This window comes from Micromys minutus (assembly GCF_963924665.1).
Source record: "Micromys minutus genome assembly, chromosome: 20".
Lineage (NCBI taxonomy): Eukaryota > Metazoa > Chordata > Mammalia > Rodentia > Muridae > Micromys > Micromys minutus.
Window position 1 is genome coordinate 44,384,107 of NC_137955.1, and position 17,149 is coordinate 44,401,255.

General features: G+C 40.6%; 1 pseudogene across 1 annotated transcript; it reads right to left on the minus strand.

Annotated features, from left to right (window-relative positions):
- Positions 1-1,431: 1,431 nt before the first annotated feature.
- On the minus strand, positions 1,432-14,987 carry LOC308433790 (G patch domain-containing protein 4-like; annotated as a pseudogene). The gene is made up of 4 exons: positions 14,924-14,987; positions 10,527-10,591; positions 8,173-9,240; positions 1,432-1,475 (listed from the first exon to the last, which is right to left on the minus strand). The product of its transcript is annotated as a G patch domain-containing protein 4-like (transcript).
- Between the last annotated feature and the right edge of the window lie 2,162 nt (positions 14,988-17,149).

Genomic DNA, 17,149 nt, shown 5'->3' on the forward strand with positions numbered 1-17,149 from the left:
CTGTCTTTCACTTTTTCTCTCTGTCTCTCTTATCAGGGTTTATTTGCATCCATGATGGATGACTCTGGAATTTCTGAGCCAGGGAGTCAGGGTGGAACAGAATGTCACAGTAGAACAGTATGGTAGAGGAGAGTTGCTTGCCTCCGACTACAAAAGAACTATGTGAGAAACAGAGACCATCTCTTTGGCCAGGTATGTTGGAACTTTTAAAAAAATGCTGTATGCCTCTTATATATGAAGAAAGATATCCAGATTTAAATAACACTTTAGAGCATCTTAGGAAAAACGGGCGAATTTCCTCGAACCTTTTAGCTCCTCGGGACACCTGTTCCCAGACAACAAGGTTCTGAGAGCTCCCTCAGCACTTTTTCCTCTGATACATAAGAAAAAATATGACTTTTTTCTGAATAGACATTGTTAGTAATTGTACGCTCATTGATAATATTTAATTAATTGGTCATTGGTTTATTTAGTTGCTTAATCTAGAAGTACCCAATTTTACAAACATATGCATTGATTATATTAGTGTATCAATGCCTACATCCAAAGATGTTGATGGATAGGTAGGTCTGTGGTCTGTGGATCTTAAAAGGAGGAATGTCAAGTCACTGGTTTTTCCTTCAATGCCTCTCCACTATTCAAAAGATTACATGTGGAGAAAGAGTCTTTATTCTGAACTCAGAACAACTTCCATTCAGCTATGAATCGCCCTACCAAATGCATGCATATGACCATAATTAGTGACCTTAGTGAACCACAACTCCCTGAAAGTATAGATTTACATATATGTAAGTTATAGCTTTCACGTTTTAGTGTCTACAAATACACACTTTTGATTCTCAACCCATCATATTGGTTCCCTTCCGTTCACACCATGATTGCTAAGCTGAAATGGAAAATATTAAATATGAGTTTGGTTCTTTGATAAGTCAGGTCCTGTAGGAGACCCTCTGCAAAGGTATGTCACATCACAAGTCTATGGGGGCACAAAAGAGGCAGGACTGGTGTATGTTACCTCATCATTATGTGTCTAGAGACCTTAGTAATGGGAAAAGTCCATGGAAGTGTAGGTATTGGTAAATAAGTCTTAATAAATAATTTGGGGTGTGAAATCACATTAAGAATGAAAAAAATAGTTTCTCGGAATCTTTAGGTTATTCTATCTCACTTTTAAAAAGCAGAAAGAATCAAAGGTCCATTTTATTAGAGAAGGACAGAAGAGAAGTCAACCGAGAAGCAATAGCATATTGAGCTGCGTGCAGACGCTATGCTTTACAGCGTCAAATGCCACGGGAGAGCAGAAGGATAATGTAATTTAAGGAGAGAAAGAAAAGATTGAGACAAGAAAGGGACCCTCAGAGAAGAACTTTCAAGAGAAATAAAAGAGCAGACGTGAAAACAGTAACCAGAGAGAGCCGAGGGATTGTGTGGTTAGTCCACCAGGAGGGTGTGGGAGCCGAGGATGACAGGGAGGACTACACAGAGAAATGAAAATAAGAAATAAGTGGCTAGAACACTGAGCAGAAGGCTCTCTTCTGCTAATCCTTTTTTTTTTTTTTACTAAGTTAATAATGGCTCTTATTTAATGATTTTATAACACTTAATAGCCTGTTGAAATAATACCCAGCCAACAGAATGAACATGTGAAAAATCTTATCCATAGAAAGTCAACTCCCAAGGGACTCAGAAGTGGAAAGTTGTGTGTAGGGCTCCAAGAAACCCTACTGGAACCAATGGGGAAAGATGGGGACAAAATCAGCTTTTAGGTCATTGATTGGAGAAGCAGCTACCACAATACCCAGGGCATGTGACAACTTTCCCAGCAGTTCTTAAAGAATAAACAGTGAGATGACCTCCCTCTACAAATACAGCCTCCCCTAATTGAGCCATAATTCATTAAAACCATGTAATTGTATTTAATTATGATGATCTGCCTTTTCTTTAAAAGAAAAAAGTCTATTTCTACAGTTATACTTACATTTTGCATTTGGGAGGTATCCACGTGCAGATCTTTGCAAGTTATGTACAATACAGGCTAAAAATACTGTCTGGATATTTGTTTCAGAACAGAAGGAATTCTAGACTAATCCGACAAATGGCATCCCCCCAACTGCACCCATAACTATTCCATTTTCGTTATAAAGATAGTTCCAAGAGAAGACAGAAATTAAAACTTCCATCTTCATTGCACTTTAAGGTTGTAGCATTTGGAGCTTCATCTATCAGAGTATATTCACTACCCTATGCTTTAATATGCAGGTATAATGTTGAATTTTAAATCATCTCTTTCATGTGATTTTTACTAGAATACATATGAATGGTTCTATTGTGAGGCACTAAAGTAGGAATGGAAAGGAAAATGCCTATGTAATATACAAACTGAGATTCAAATTAAATTGTAATTTAATAAGGAATAGTAACACTATGATGACTGTTATCTTCAATGCGATGGTATCAAGAAGAAGGTGCGCCTCTAGGCATACTCCAAAGGCTTATCTGCAGTAGGTTAATTGAAGTTTGATGACTCACCACAAAAGGGGTAGCATTCACAGGTGATAGGAAGGAGGTCGCCATCCAATGTAAACATTCTGTCTAATTGAATATCCTTAATTATAATTTCTAAACTGACTTCTAAATGTGAAAAAGCAATACAAAAGGGAAGTAAAATGAAACAGAAAATGGTTTTAATAACATCTCTTTTCTACAGTTTTGAAAGAGTCTTTCTAGGCTGCTCAACAATTGATCCATCCGCAAAAGGAACAGATCCCAAGGCATCATTGGCTTTATTAACCAGTGTGTCAAAGTCACACTCAAGAAGCTACTTATCTCCAAACTCAGGGAAGCAAGGGAGACACTTAAAACGTAGCAAGCAGGTGGCCAGGCTGACCTGAGGAAATGTGAGGAATTCAAAGCCATTCACTGATGGCTGAAGCATACATACATACATACATATATGCATACATGCATACATATATACATACATACATACCTAGCATATTGTATGTGGTCTGTATGTATGTATTATGTATGTATGTGTGTGGGTGTGTGTGTGTGTGTGTGTATTAACATTTTGTTAGAAACAGATTGGTACAGACTCAACTTTGACCCAGCAGCCCTATGGACATTTCCTTGCTTCTAATTGAATGAATTCAATGTCAAGCCTGGATTTAGTTTTTCATGCTCAATTAGTGAAGTACTTAGGTGTTGGCAACACTGTCTGCAATGCCCTTAGATCATTTCACTAATGTGAAAGATGGGCAAACCTCCTGGAGTTATAAAGAACACTGTGTAGTAACTTTCACTGAAAGGGAGAAATATGATTCCGAGTGCACTAGAAAATCCAGTTATTCTCATGACTGTACACAGGAGATTCGAATTAAAATGCAAGTTTTAAACTCCTTCGTTAGGAGAAAGGCAGGAAAGTCCTGCCCCAGCTTAAGAGAGACAATGCTATGTCAGGTTATTTGTATTACTCACTGTGAATAGATGACGAAATTAGCTTCTTGACTAGAAATCTTTTGTCTTTTACATGTTTTTGAATGTGCTGCCTAGTTTTGTCTCAACTTGACACTAGCTAGACTTCTCTGAAAGGAAGGAAACTCAATTGAGAAAATGTTCCCATTTAAGATCCAGCTGTAGGGCATTTGCTCAATTAGTCATTGATAGGGGTGGGCCCAGCCCATGGTGGGTGGTGCCATCTCTGGACTGTTGATTCTGTGTTCTATAAGAAAGCAGTTAAGCAAGCCAGGAGGAGCAAGCCAATAAGCAACACCTCTCCGTGGCCTCTGCATCAGCTCCTGCCTCTAGATTCCTATCCTAGCTTCCTTCGATTATGATTTGGAAATTTAAGTCAAATATGTCCTTTCCTCTCCAAGTTGCTTGTCATCCTTGTTGTTTCATCTCAGCCATAGATGAATTAACTCAGACAGTTGAAAATAGTCCTACTCCCCCTTAAACAAGACTTTGATGTTTTCTCCTCTAGACAGGCCCTTTATGTATGTTCAGTCATGAGCCTCTTGACTGGAGTGATGGAAAGTTTGAGTTCACTCAGAACAGTATATATGTAGAAAATAACTCTCGCAATGCACAGCAGTCTTACCTGCTGTGTTGTTTAAACCTGTGTTCATATGTGTATATGTGCATACATGTATATGTGCATACACAGTGCACACACAGAGAGGGGGGGTTTACTTCTAAAGTTTGGTCTTCACATCCTCATGTTTAAAGTAGTATTGACTTTGCTATGTCAATTAAAAAGCCACAAAGATTCTCTGAGGTTTTGTTTAGGAGATAAGTTGAAGCTCATAGAGGTAGGAGAAAAAAAAAGATAAGGAGACACTGGAAGCTGGGTGACAGAAGACACAATGATAAATTGCTTGAAGTGGGGTTGTCACGAACAGCAGTGGGTAAGGCCTGGATACCAGAGCCTCTGTGGAAGACTGGGAGGAGGGTCCCTTCATCCATGGTCAAGACAAGTGTGTGGAAGAACAGGATAAAGTAGTGGCAATGGTTTGCCACATAGACTTTCCAGTGTATGACAGATATGAGGATTTATGAGGCTGTTAGTGGGGAGAGAAACAGTTCAATAAAAAAAAATGAAAATATCAATTCTTACCTTAATGGGGTATAGGGTCTCTATATTGCATACCAGACAGTATTTATATGACATAACATGTATATTTTTGAGACACAGACAAACAGCCATGTGTACAGTAACATACAAGGTACTGACAATTCTTTAAAAAACATACATTTCTAAGGAACAAGGTCAAGATTGAATCTTACTATGAGGCAAGTATAAAGTCAGGCAAGGCAGTGGAACAGGCCTGAGATCTCCTGGGGGACTAGAGTCCTCAGAACACAGAGTTCATTACAATCGTCAGAAGACTGAGGGAAGGAGCCAGCCAAGGTGCCAGAAAGACCTGAGTACAGTCTGGAATCCTCTCTAGTTTTCCACCCTCCTCTCAGCTCAGCTCAGCTCCCTGGATTTAATCTCCTTCTCCACCAGACTTGTTTCTTCGTCGCCTTCACTGCCATATGGAAGATGGAAACAAATTTTCCCTCACTTGCCAAACTTCCAGATGTAGATTGAAAGGGAAAAAGTTAAAGAAAATATTCTCTTGGGTTGAGCTTTGATTCTGTTAACCCTGTATAAGGCCAAGGCAGTGGAACAGAGCCCAAAATGGTTTCTGGTCTATAGGAGAAGCAAAAATCAATCAGTCAATCACACAGTGTTGAAATAGTGCCTTTCCATCAATCTCATACATTTCACATGTACCTCACATGTGATGTGTAATACCGCTTTGCTCACACACCTGACATTCCAGGGTTATTAGAGCATATCTCATACAAGAATAATGGCATCAGTTGCTACTTAAACTCTGGTATCTATAGGAAAGTTGTCATCTACAATGGATGACTATTTAGAATGGCAGGAACCAACTCCGATGGCCTAATTTGTAGTCTCTTTTATTTATTTTTTTCAAGGAATATTTACCATTTTATTTTATTTTTAAAATTTTTTAAACTTTATTTTAAAAAACAAAGACAAAAGAAAAAAATTTTAAACATTTTTGCATAAATGTATACAAATACATTTTTGTCAGTGCTTGGCTTTATTTTTTTTTTTTCTCTTTTTTTAAGGTTTGATGCTCTGCATTAAGGTCTTACTAGTTACAATGAGCAAAAAGTACACGTAAAACAGGATGTAACCTGGAATTAGTCAACGTTTTCTTGGTGTGTAAGGATTGAGCATAATGGGTTTTTTTTTGTTTGGTTTTGTTTTGTTTTCCTTTTTTTCTTGAACTTCACACAGTCTGTGAGTTGTTTCTGGGGCAGTCCAAGCCTCTGGAGTTAGCATCCCACTATCAGTGACTGCGTATTATGTCTGTTCTTTTGTGACAAGGTTACACAAGTGTTTACCTCAAGTTTACACAAGTAACAAGTGGTTACCTCACTCAGGATGATATTCTCTATATGCAACCATTTCTTAAGAATTTGGTTAAGTCATTGTTTCTGATAGCTGAGTAGTACTCCATTGTGTAAATATACCACAATTTTTGTATCCATTCATCTGCTGAAAAACATCTGGGTTCTTTCCAGCTTCTGGCTATTATAAATAAAGCTGCTATGAACATTGTGGTGCATGCATGTATCTTTGTTGTATAATGGAGTGTCTCTGAGGTATATGCCCAGAAGTGGAATAGCTGGGTCTTCAGGTAGTACTTTGTCCAATTTTCTGAGGAATCACCAGACTGATTTCCAGAGTGGTTGTATCAGTTTACAACTCCACCAACAGTGGAGAAGTGCTCCTCTTTCTCCACAACCTCACCAGCATCTGCTGTCATGTGAGTTTTGGATCTTAGCCAATCTGACTGGTGTGAGGTGGAATATCAGGGTTGTTTTGATTTGCATTTCCCTGATGGCTAAGGATGTCAAGCACTTCCTTAGATGTTTCTCAGCCGTTCCATATTCCTCAATTGAGAACATTGTGTTTAGCTCTCTACCCCATTTTTAATAGGGTTGTTTGATTCTCTGGTGTCTAACTTTTTGAGTTCCTTGTATACCTTGGATATTAGGCCTCTATCTGATGTGGAGTTTGTAAAGATCTTTTCCCATTCTGTTGTCTGCCATTTTGTTTTCTTGACAATGTCCTTAGCCTTAAAGAAACTTTGCAATCTCATTAAGTCCCATTTGTTAATCTTTGACCTTAGAGCTTGAGCCATTGGTGTTTTGTTCAGGAAATTTTCTCCTGTGCCTATGTGTTCTAAGGTTTTCCCTACTTTCTCCTCTAATAGTTTCAGTGTATCTGGTTTAATGTGGAGATCTTTGATCCACTTACACTTGAGCTTTGTACAAGGAGATAAGAAAGGGTGGATTTTCATTATTCTATAGGCTGAGTGCCAGTTGGACCAGCACCATTTTTTGAATAGGCTGTCCTTTTTCCATTGAATGTTTACAGCTCCTTTTTCAAAAATCAGGTGACCATATACGTGAGGGCTCATTTCTAGATCTTCTATTTTATTCCATAGATCCACGTGCCTATTTCTGTACCAGTACCATGCAGTTTTCAGCACAATTGCCTTGTAATATAGCTTGAGGTCAGGGATAGTGATTCCCGCAGATGTTTTCTTGTTGTTGAGGATGGATTTCGCTATTTTAGGTCTTTTGTTATTCCAGATGAAATTGCACATTGATCTTTCCAACTCAATGAAGAACTGGGTTGGAATTTTGATAGGGATTGCATTGAATCTGTAGATTGCTTTTGGTAGGATGGCCATTTTTAAAATGTTGATTCTTTCAATCCATGAGCATGGGAGATCTTTCCATTTTCTGAGATCTTCCTTGATTTCCTTCTTTAGAGGATTGAAGTTCTTGTCATACAGGTTCTTCACTTGCTTAGTTAGAGTCACCCCAAGGTATTTCATAGTGTTTGTGACTATTGTGAAGGGTATCTTTTCCCTAATTTCTTTCTCCACATGTTTGTTCTTTGAATATAGGAAGGCTACTGATTTGTTTGAGTTAATTTTATATCCAGCCATTTTGCTGAACTTGTTTATCAGCTGTAGGAGTTCTCTAGTGGAATTTGTGGGGTCACTTAAGTACACTATCATGTCATCGGCAAAGAGTGATGTTTTTACTCCTTCCTTTCCAATTTGTATCCCTTTGATTTCCTTTTGCTGTCTAATTGCTCCAGCCAGAACTTCCAGTACTATGTTGAATAGTAGGGGGAGAGTGGGCAGCCTTGTTGAGTCCCTGATTTTAGTGGGATTGCTTCAAGTTTCTCACCGTTAAGTTTGATGTTGGCTCTTGGTTTGCTGTATATTGCTTTTATTATGTTTAGGTATGGACCTTGGATTCCTGTTTTTTCGAGGACTTTTAACATGAAGGGGTGTTGAATTTTGTCAAATGCTTTCTCAGCATCTAGTGAGATGACCATGTGATTTTGTTCTTTGAGTTTGTTTTTATGGTGGATTACATTGATGGATTTCTTTATTTAAACCATCCCTGCATCCCAGGGATGAAGCCTACTTGGTCATAGTGAATGATCGTGTTGAAGTGTTCTTGGATTTGGTTTGCAAGGATTTTGTTGAGTATTTTTGCATCAATGTTCATAAGTGAGATTGGTCTGAAGTTCTCTTTCCTTGTAGGGTCTTTGTGTCATTAAGGAACGAGGGTTATTGTCATCTTGGGTCTCCAAGTCCTCCCCACATGTCTGTCGTTTCTTGTTGCTTCTCCAGGGGTCTGTATCTGCCCCACTGTTGACTTCCTTTGGCCCACCTGTCACATCTATGATTCCTTCATGTCAGACTCCCATCTGCCCATCTTCTTCATGCTGCTGTCTCTTTCTTTTCTTCTTTTTCCTGGAAGACTGATCAGATTGCTCTGTGCTCAATTCTCCAGGCCTACTTGCTCCTGCAGCCTCTTCCTCACTTCCTATGGCCAGCTCCTCTATCTCCTTCTTCTTTTTTTTTCTTCTTGCTTTTCCTGAAGCTCTTGTCAGTGTGTTCCAAGAGCTTCTCACCTAGACTCTTTTCAGTTATTGTAGCCTCTTCCTCCTCTTTCTGCTTCCTCTTCTTCTTCTTTTTTTTTGGGGGGGGGAGGGGAGGGCTTGCTGTCAGTCAGTGGTTGAGAGGTGCTCATGTCCTTAGAGCCTTTGAGCTGAGCCAGAAAGGCCTGCTCTTGGGCCTCCAGGCGAGCAAGCTTGGCCTTCATGGTGATTCCAACCCGGGCAGCCTTGTGTGCTGTTCGCCCCTCACAAGCTTTGAGTAGCATTTCATCAGTCAGAATCTTTGGGGGCATAGGTTCATGGTTGCCAACATCACTGCAGCTCCTCATGTTTCTGTTGGACTTCTCTTCACCTGAGGTTAGTGTGGCTGTCTTCACAAACTTCTGATACAAGAAGCTGGGCTCGGGGTGACTGCGCTGGGTGTTCTCCTTGGAAAGGCGCCTTATCTGCACTCCATCCTTCCCCGAGTCCACTACTAAGCTGGCAGCAGTCTTGTTGAAGAGATCACTCCACCAGTGGTCTATAAATTCCTTGGCAGGGTCGTGTCCCACCCCATGAGTATCTTGCTTCAGTGTCACCTTGAGGGCCTGGGTGATGCCATTCTCTTTCTGGCCCAGGCCTTTACCTTGAGTCCATCCATGCTTCAGCTGCTGCTCTTCAGCAAACTTCATCCCACGGCTCTTGACCTCTGTGGTGACACTCAGGGTTTGGAGAGGCTCTGTCCCCAGGTTCTCACCACGAAGAATGTGGCACCATCACCGTCAGTGTTCAGTCCTCTCCGTGGAAGCACGAGGCACACCCGATTTGGTTGCCGCCATCTTCTTGCAGTCTCTTTTAAAGAAAGCTTTATCGTCGTTGTTGTTGTCGTAACAAAGATGGATACCTAATTTAGGGGGGTTTGTGTAAGACTGAGATAAAGCATTGGCTTTCTCCTCTAGATACATCCAAAGCACCCTGGTTTCTCTTCTCTTTCTGGAGTTTTCCAGTCTTAACTGCTTTCATAGACAGCAAAGGAACCATTACTGATGTCAGTTCGATCTTTGGCAAATCACATGGTGACGTAGTAACCACACTTCTGCTCCATTGCCTCAAACAAAAGCAGTGACATGTTGCTGTCAGTAATGCCCAAGCACGTGCCCGCCTTGGTGCTCTGGTGCTCAGATTCCTGTTACATCTCCCCTATAACTTCCAACTATGATTGGAGACTCCCATGGGGTTGTTGTCTTCTTCATGTGGCTGTGGGGATTTTATTTTGTTTTGACCTGGTTTGCTGTGGCCTTTATGTGCCACATGGTTGGTTTTTATGTGTGCGTTTCCATTTATGGCTTCATCATCATGCTATTTGTTTAGTGCTTAGTGAAAAGTTTTCTTACAGATACTCAAATGGCCACCTTCTGCCCAAGTGTCTACAACTAATCGCGTCAATAGTACAGAAATCCCAGGAACAACAGAAAACAAATCTATTAATTAAAAACCTGTTGTGACTGCACAATTTCTAGATGTCAACCTAAAGCAAAGCTCCTGAGAACATTTTGTAAAGATCAATCCTATTTGGATTAATAGACTAAGATGTCGGAAACAAAACAAAACAAAACAAAACATATTCCCAGTACAGGACAATTCCATTTAAGCTGTGTGTGTTTGTGTGTGTGTTTCTGTGTACGTGTCTGTGTGCATGCATATGTGTGTATGTGCCTGTGTGTATATGTGTGTGTGTCCATGTGTGTATGTTCGTGGGTGTGGACATATGTATGTGTGCATGTATGTACAAAACTTAGGAAAATTCTAAATCAATAGAGTCCATGTGGCTTGTCCAAAGATTTTACTGAAATCCACCCCTCCTATATACTCTCCTCTTCCCTCCTTTTTCCATCTCCCTGCCCAGCTAAACTTTCCTTCCCACATATTGTTCTCCCTTTCAGACTATGTCTGATTATTTCCCTTCCCTTAAGTCCCCTCCATGCTCATGTCTAGTTTCCTGATGTCTGCAGTATTGCAGTTTAAACACACATCTAACCGTCCCAAACTTAGAATCGCACATGACAGAAACCTGTGTCATTCCTCTTTCTTTGTCTGTGTTACCTGAAATGAGATCAGTTCTGTATTATGCATTCATCGGTATATGAACATCTGTTTTTATATCCTAGATACTGTGAATAGAAAAATCTGCATGAGTGAACAAGCAACAGGAGACAGAATCCTCTGAGACTATGTTCAGCATCATACCTACCTGCATCATATTCTAACTTTCTGAGGCCCCTCTAGACTGATGTCCACAGTGGCTACACTGGTTTGATCTCCCATTAAAAGTACTCTTCTTTCCCTACATCCATGCCAGAATTTCTTAAATTTTCTTTTTTAAAAAACATTTATTTTATTTTTAATTGTGTACATGTGAATGGGAGGTGCTCTTGAAGACTGGAGGTTCTGGAAGCCTGGGAACCCAGTATAGGTTCTAGGAAACCAAATTCAGTCCCCTGAGACAGCAATGTATGATCTTAGCAACTAAGTCACCTCTCCAACCCAAAGAAGTAGATAATCTCCCTCTCCCTCTCCCCCACCATCTTCTTCTCTCTCTCCCCCTCCCTCTTCCCTCTCTCTCCCCTCCCCATCCCACTCTCCCGCTCTCTGAGGTCTGGGTTACCTCAGTCAATGCAATCTTTTCTAGGTCCATTCCTTTACCTAAGATCCTCATAATTTCCTTTTTATTAACATTGAAAACTATTCCATTGTGTATATGTACAACACATTTTCATTATCCACTCATCTGTTCAAGGACACTTAAGTAGTTTCTATCTCCTGGCTATTGTGAGTACAGTGGTTACTGACATTATTGAGCAAGTATCTGTGGAAAAGAATGTCAAGTTCTGTGGGCAAATGTCAAGGAGTAATGTAGCTAGGTCAAATGGTAGATTTTTTTTAGATTTTAAGGAGTCTCCATACTGATTTCTGGAGTGTCTACACCAGTTTGCAAGGATGCTAATACTGATTAAGCTCTCTCTCTTTCTCTCCCTCTCCCTCTCCCTCTCCCTTTCCCTCTCCCTTTCCCTTTCCCTCTCCCTCTCCCGCTCCCTGTGTGTGTGTGTGTGTGTGTGTGTGTGTGTGTGTACCTCTTTCTCTTTCCCAAAGTAAAGGAAAATGAAACCTCAAAGTTGTTCCAATTTGCATTTCTCTAATTGCTAAGGATGATCAATTTTTTGAGGTATTTCTTAGCAGTTTTTTCCTTTTGTATTCTTTTATTTCTTCTCTTGAGAACTTTGTGCTGTATCATTTGTTTCCTTGACTCTTCCATTTTTCATTTAGTTAGTTAGCTAGTTAGTTAGTTAGTTAGTTAGTTAGTTAGTTAGTTAGTTAGTTTACATCCTAATCACAGTTTCTCCTCCCTCCTTTCCTCTTAGTCCCTTCCTTTTACCTTTCTTTCCTCATGTCTCCTCTCCTCTCAGAGCAGCAGGGTCTGTCTCTGACTCTGTTACCTGCTTTTAGATCCTTTTCCTCTGAGTGGGCTTCCTTGTCTAGCCTCAGTAGATGAAGATACACTTAGTCCTACTACACCTTGGTTGGTATCTGTGAGAGGACCCATTTTGATTTTTTTTTTTTTTTTTTTTTTTTTTTGGATATTCTTGGAATTAATCCTCTATCCAATGTCTAGCTGACAATGATTCATTCTTTCTCGTTCTGTGGGTTTCTCTGATGCCAAATGTTCTCTTTCATCTGCAGCTCCTAGTTCCTAATCCTCACCCATAAGTATATACCATAAAGTAACCATAGAAACCAGGAACGGACCCAGAGCTTCCAGAAAAGACTTTGTTAACTGCTGAGGACAGTCCTACTGAGTGCCAGCACCTATAAAACACAGAAATGAGCAGCACAGCAAGCTATCTATAAAGGAACACAGAGTGGCAATCGTATGTCGGTGGTAACCAACAGAAGTTTAATCAGACTTAAGACCAACTCAACAGGGAGAAATCGTGCCTGGCACTGGGAACCTAGCCAGCTTCCTAGAGCCAGTGAGGTCATGGGCACTAGAAAAGAATATACTGCCACCATTTTGCTAGACCAGCACAATTCCTTACAACATTCTAAATCTTCCCCTCATATTCACAAATAAGTGTAACTACTACACCTCCTAAAAGAAGCCTTGATGGCAAACAGAGATAATTATATTAAACCACACCTGGATATAATGCGGAGATCATTGGGCCTGCAGATATATCTCTAACACCGCTCTGAATCTATGGCTCTATTAATGTAGAAGAGGAGAGTTTTCATGACAGGTAAATAATGACAGCTAGAAAGAGAATTGTGCTTTCTTGAGGATGAGTCACCCTTACTGGTTGTCCAACGTAGAGCAGTCAGCCCTGAAACCATACACATACAAACAACAAAAGAAGACTCAGTATTTGTGTATTTGTGCAAACACACACACACACACACACACACACATACACACATATCTACACATTAATAATAATTTAAGAAAAAGAAACTACCAACTTGGGAGTGTGCGTGAATCCTTGGAAGGGAGGAAGGATACCTGGAAGGGACCAGTGGAAGGAAAAGGAGGGATGGAAGTGATATATGTCTTTTGCAATTAAAAATATACCTAAATATTTTTAATTAAGTTTAAAATATTCAGAGTGTTTTTTCTTTAATGACTAAGTGGAACATTTTAAATATGTAAATAATTTAAATATTTTTAAAGTTTTTCTTAGACATTTTTTCAATATCCATTGGTGATTATTTTTTATTGAATAGTTTATGTATTTACAGTTCAAATGTTATCCCCTTTCTAAGTTCCCCTCTCTCACATCCCTCTTCCCCCTGCTTCTATGAAGATGCTCCCCCTTCCACACACCCATCCCACCTCAACACCCTGGCATTTCCCTACACTGGGGAAATGAGCCTTCACAGAAACAAGGGCTTCTCCTCTCATTGATGCCAGACAATCACATCTTCTGCTAAATTTGCTGCTGGAGCCATGGGTCTCTCCATGTATACTCATTGGTTGGTGGTTTAGTCCCTGGGAGCTCTGGAGTGTCTGGTTGGTTGATAATGTTGTTCTTCTGATGAGGTCGCAAACCCCTTCAGGTCTTTCAGTCCTTTCTCTGCCTCCTCCATTGGTGTTCCTGTGCTCAATCTGATGGTGAGATGATAGCATCTTAATCTTTATCAGTAAGGCTCTGGCAGAGCCTCTCGGGAGGCACCCATATCAAGCTCCTGTCTTAGACATTCTATGTCTTCTATTTTGTACTTACTGTAATGTTCCACCACCTACTTTTTTACTTTAAAAAAATTCATGATGTATTTCGATTACTTTCCCCCAATTGATGGCAGATCCTCTCCACATCCCTACTCACAACATCATATTCCTTTCCATGACCTACTTTTATTTGGATTATTAATTTTCTTGTTTTTTTTTTAAGTTTATTCTATGGTCTAGACTCTAATCTTGTGTAAGATGTAAAACTGGCAAAGATTTCCTTTTTCATTCTATATGCTGCCTTTTCATGACAAGTGTCAAATGGAGATGTAAGCTTTGGGGAATTCTTATTGACCCTCAAATTAATGTACTCAGTTACCCACAACTGGTGAACTGGTCCATTTTATGTCAACTTGACATAAGCTAGAATCATATGAAAGGAAGAAACATGGTGAGGAAATGCCTCCACGAGATTCTGCTGTAAGGCATTTTCTTAATTAGTGATTAAAGGGGCAGGAGGCAGCCTGTTATGGGTCCTGAAGTCTTCAAGAAAGCAAACCAGACAATCCATGATAAGCAAGCCAGTAAGCAGCATTCCCTGTTGGCTTTGGTATCAGCTCCTGCCTCCAGATTCTCACTGTTTGAAGCCATGTCCTGACTTCTTTAAAGATGGCCATGGTTGTTGCTGGTCATGGTGTTTCGTATTAGCAATAGTAACCAAAGTGAGGCAACTGTTCCATTTTATTTCTTGGAGCAAGAGCTATGCTTGTACATATCAAAGCCTGGATGAATTTTATTCAATACTGTTCCCATGCTTAATATCACAAGTTTACGGAACATGAAGGCAAAAGCCCATTGTTGAAGAATCAACATTCTCAATCCATAAAATGTAAAGAAATAGAGCTTTGAAGCTTCATCCTACTGGTTAGCTTCCATAGTGAGAGTCTTGCCATGCAGACTAGTACATAGAAGATCAACGGCTGTACCTCCTGTGAATATTAGTATTAACTGACCTGGAAAAAAAATGCTCATTTGATCCATAGTGACCTTGAAACAATAAGCACCCATTCTCTTGCTGCATTTCAGTCCTGATTCACAAATTGGAACTCACACTGATACTGTTGCCGGCCAAGAATACACAGCTAGGTAGACCATAAGCCCTAGGGAAGAACCTACTCCAAATATTTAACTAACTGGAAATAATACCAGTTTACCCTTCGACTCTTCCTCATCCCATACCTCCTCCTCGACCTCCTGGCTCCATGAGGATGTCCCCATGTCCTCATCCCCCACCCCACCAGACCTCTAAACTCCCTGGGGTTTCCAGTCTTCTGAGGGTTGGGTGCATCTTCTCTGACTGAAAACAGACACAGCAGTCCTCAGCTGTATATGTTTTGGGGACCTAATATCAGCTGGTGTGTGCTATCTGGTTATTGGTCCAGTGTATGAGAGATCACAGGTTAATTGAGATTGCTGGTCCTCCTACAGGATTGCCCTCCTCCTCAGCTTCTTCCAGCTTTTCCCTAATTCAACCACAGGATCAGCAGCTTCTGTCCATTGGCTGGATGTAAATATCTGCATCTGACTCTTTTAGCTTCTTGTTGGGTCTTTCAGAGGGCAGTCATGATTGTCCCTTTTTGTGAGTGCTCCAGAGCCTCAGTAATAGTGTCAGACCTTGGGGCCTCCCCTTGGACTGGATCCCACTTTGGGCCTGCTCCTGGACCTTCTTTTCCTCAGTCTTCTCCATTCATTCCATGCAGTTCTTTCAGACAGGACCAACTATGGGTCAGAGTTGTGACTGTGGCATGGCAACCCCATCCCTCACTTGATGTCCTGTCTTTCTGCCAGGGTTGGGCTCTAAAGTGCCCTCTCCCCACTATAGGGCATTTTATCTAAGGTCCCTCCCTTTGAGTCCTGAGAGTCTCTCATCTCCCAGGTTTCTGGTATATTCTGGAGGGTCCCCCGAACCTCTTACCCCCTGAGGTTGTTTCCATTCTTTCTGCTGGCCCTCAGGGCTCCAGTCCTTTTCCCCCACCTAATGCCAGATCCTGTTTCCCTATTTCCCCCACTCCTATCCCCTTTTCATCCCACGCCCCTCCCCTCCTTGTGATTGCTTTATTCTCCCTCCCAATTGGGACTGAAGTGACCTCACTTGAGCCCTTCAGCTTGTTGAACTTTTTGAGTTCTGTGGACTACATTGTGGATAGTCTGTATTTTTCTTTGGTTGATATCTACCAATTATGGAGTACATAGCATTCATGTCCTTTTTGGCCTGAGTTACCTCACTCAGGATGATATTTTCTACTTCCATTTATTTCCTGCAAAACTCAGGATGTTCTCATTCTTAATAGCCGAGTAGTATTCCATTGTGTAAATAAACCACATTTTCTGTATCTATTCTTCTGTCATGGGACATTTGGGTTGTTTCCAACTTCTAACTATCACAAGCAAGGCCACTATGAACATAGTGGAACATGTGCCTCTGTGGCATGGTGGGGCACCTTTTGGGTGTATTCTAATGGTTATAGCTGGGTCTTCAGGTAGATCTATTTTCAATTTTCTGAGGAACCTCCAGACTGATTTCCAGAGTGGTTGTACCAACTTGTAATCCCACCAGCAATGGAGGAGTGTTCCTCTTTCTCCACATCCTTGTCAACATGTGTTGTCACCTGAGGTTTTGATCTTTGCCACTCTGATTGGTATAAGGTGGACTTTCAGGGATGGTTTGATTTACATTTCTCTGATCACTAAAGACTGAACTTTTCTTTAGCTGCTTCTCAGCCATTGATTCCTCTGTCATGAATTCTTAGTTTAATTCTATACCCCATATTTTTATTGGGTTGTTGTTGTTGCTGTTGTTGTTGTTGGTGGTGGTGGTGGTGGTGGTGGTGGTGGTGGTGGTGGTGTGTGTGTGTGTGTGTGTGTGTGTATGTGTGGCTGGCTAGCTCCTTGAGTTCTTTGTATATTTTGGATATCAGCCCTCTATCAGATGTGGAGTTAGTAAAAAATTTTTGCTAATCTGTAGGTTGTTAATTTGTCTTCTTGACTAATCCTTTTCCTTACAGAAGCTCTCCAGTTTCATTTGTTAATTTGTCTTCTTGACTAATCCTTTTCCTTACAGAAGCTCTCCAGTTTCATGAGGTCCCACTTATCAATTCTTGACCTTAGACCATGAGCCATTGAAGTTCTGTTTAGGAAAATTCCCCCCTGTGCCAATGAGTGTAAGGCTTTTTCCTACTTTCTCTTCTATTAAATTCAGTTTATATGGTTTATGTTGAGATCCTTGATCCACCTGGACTTGGGCTTTGTGCAGGGTAACAAATATGTGTCTATTTTCATTTGTCAACATACAGACAGCCAGTTAGACCAGCATCATTTATTGAAGATGCTTTCTTTTTTCCATTGTATATTTTTGGCATCTTTGTCAAAGATCAACTGTA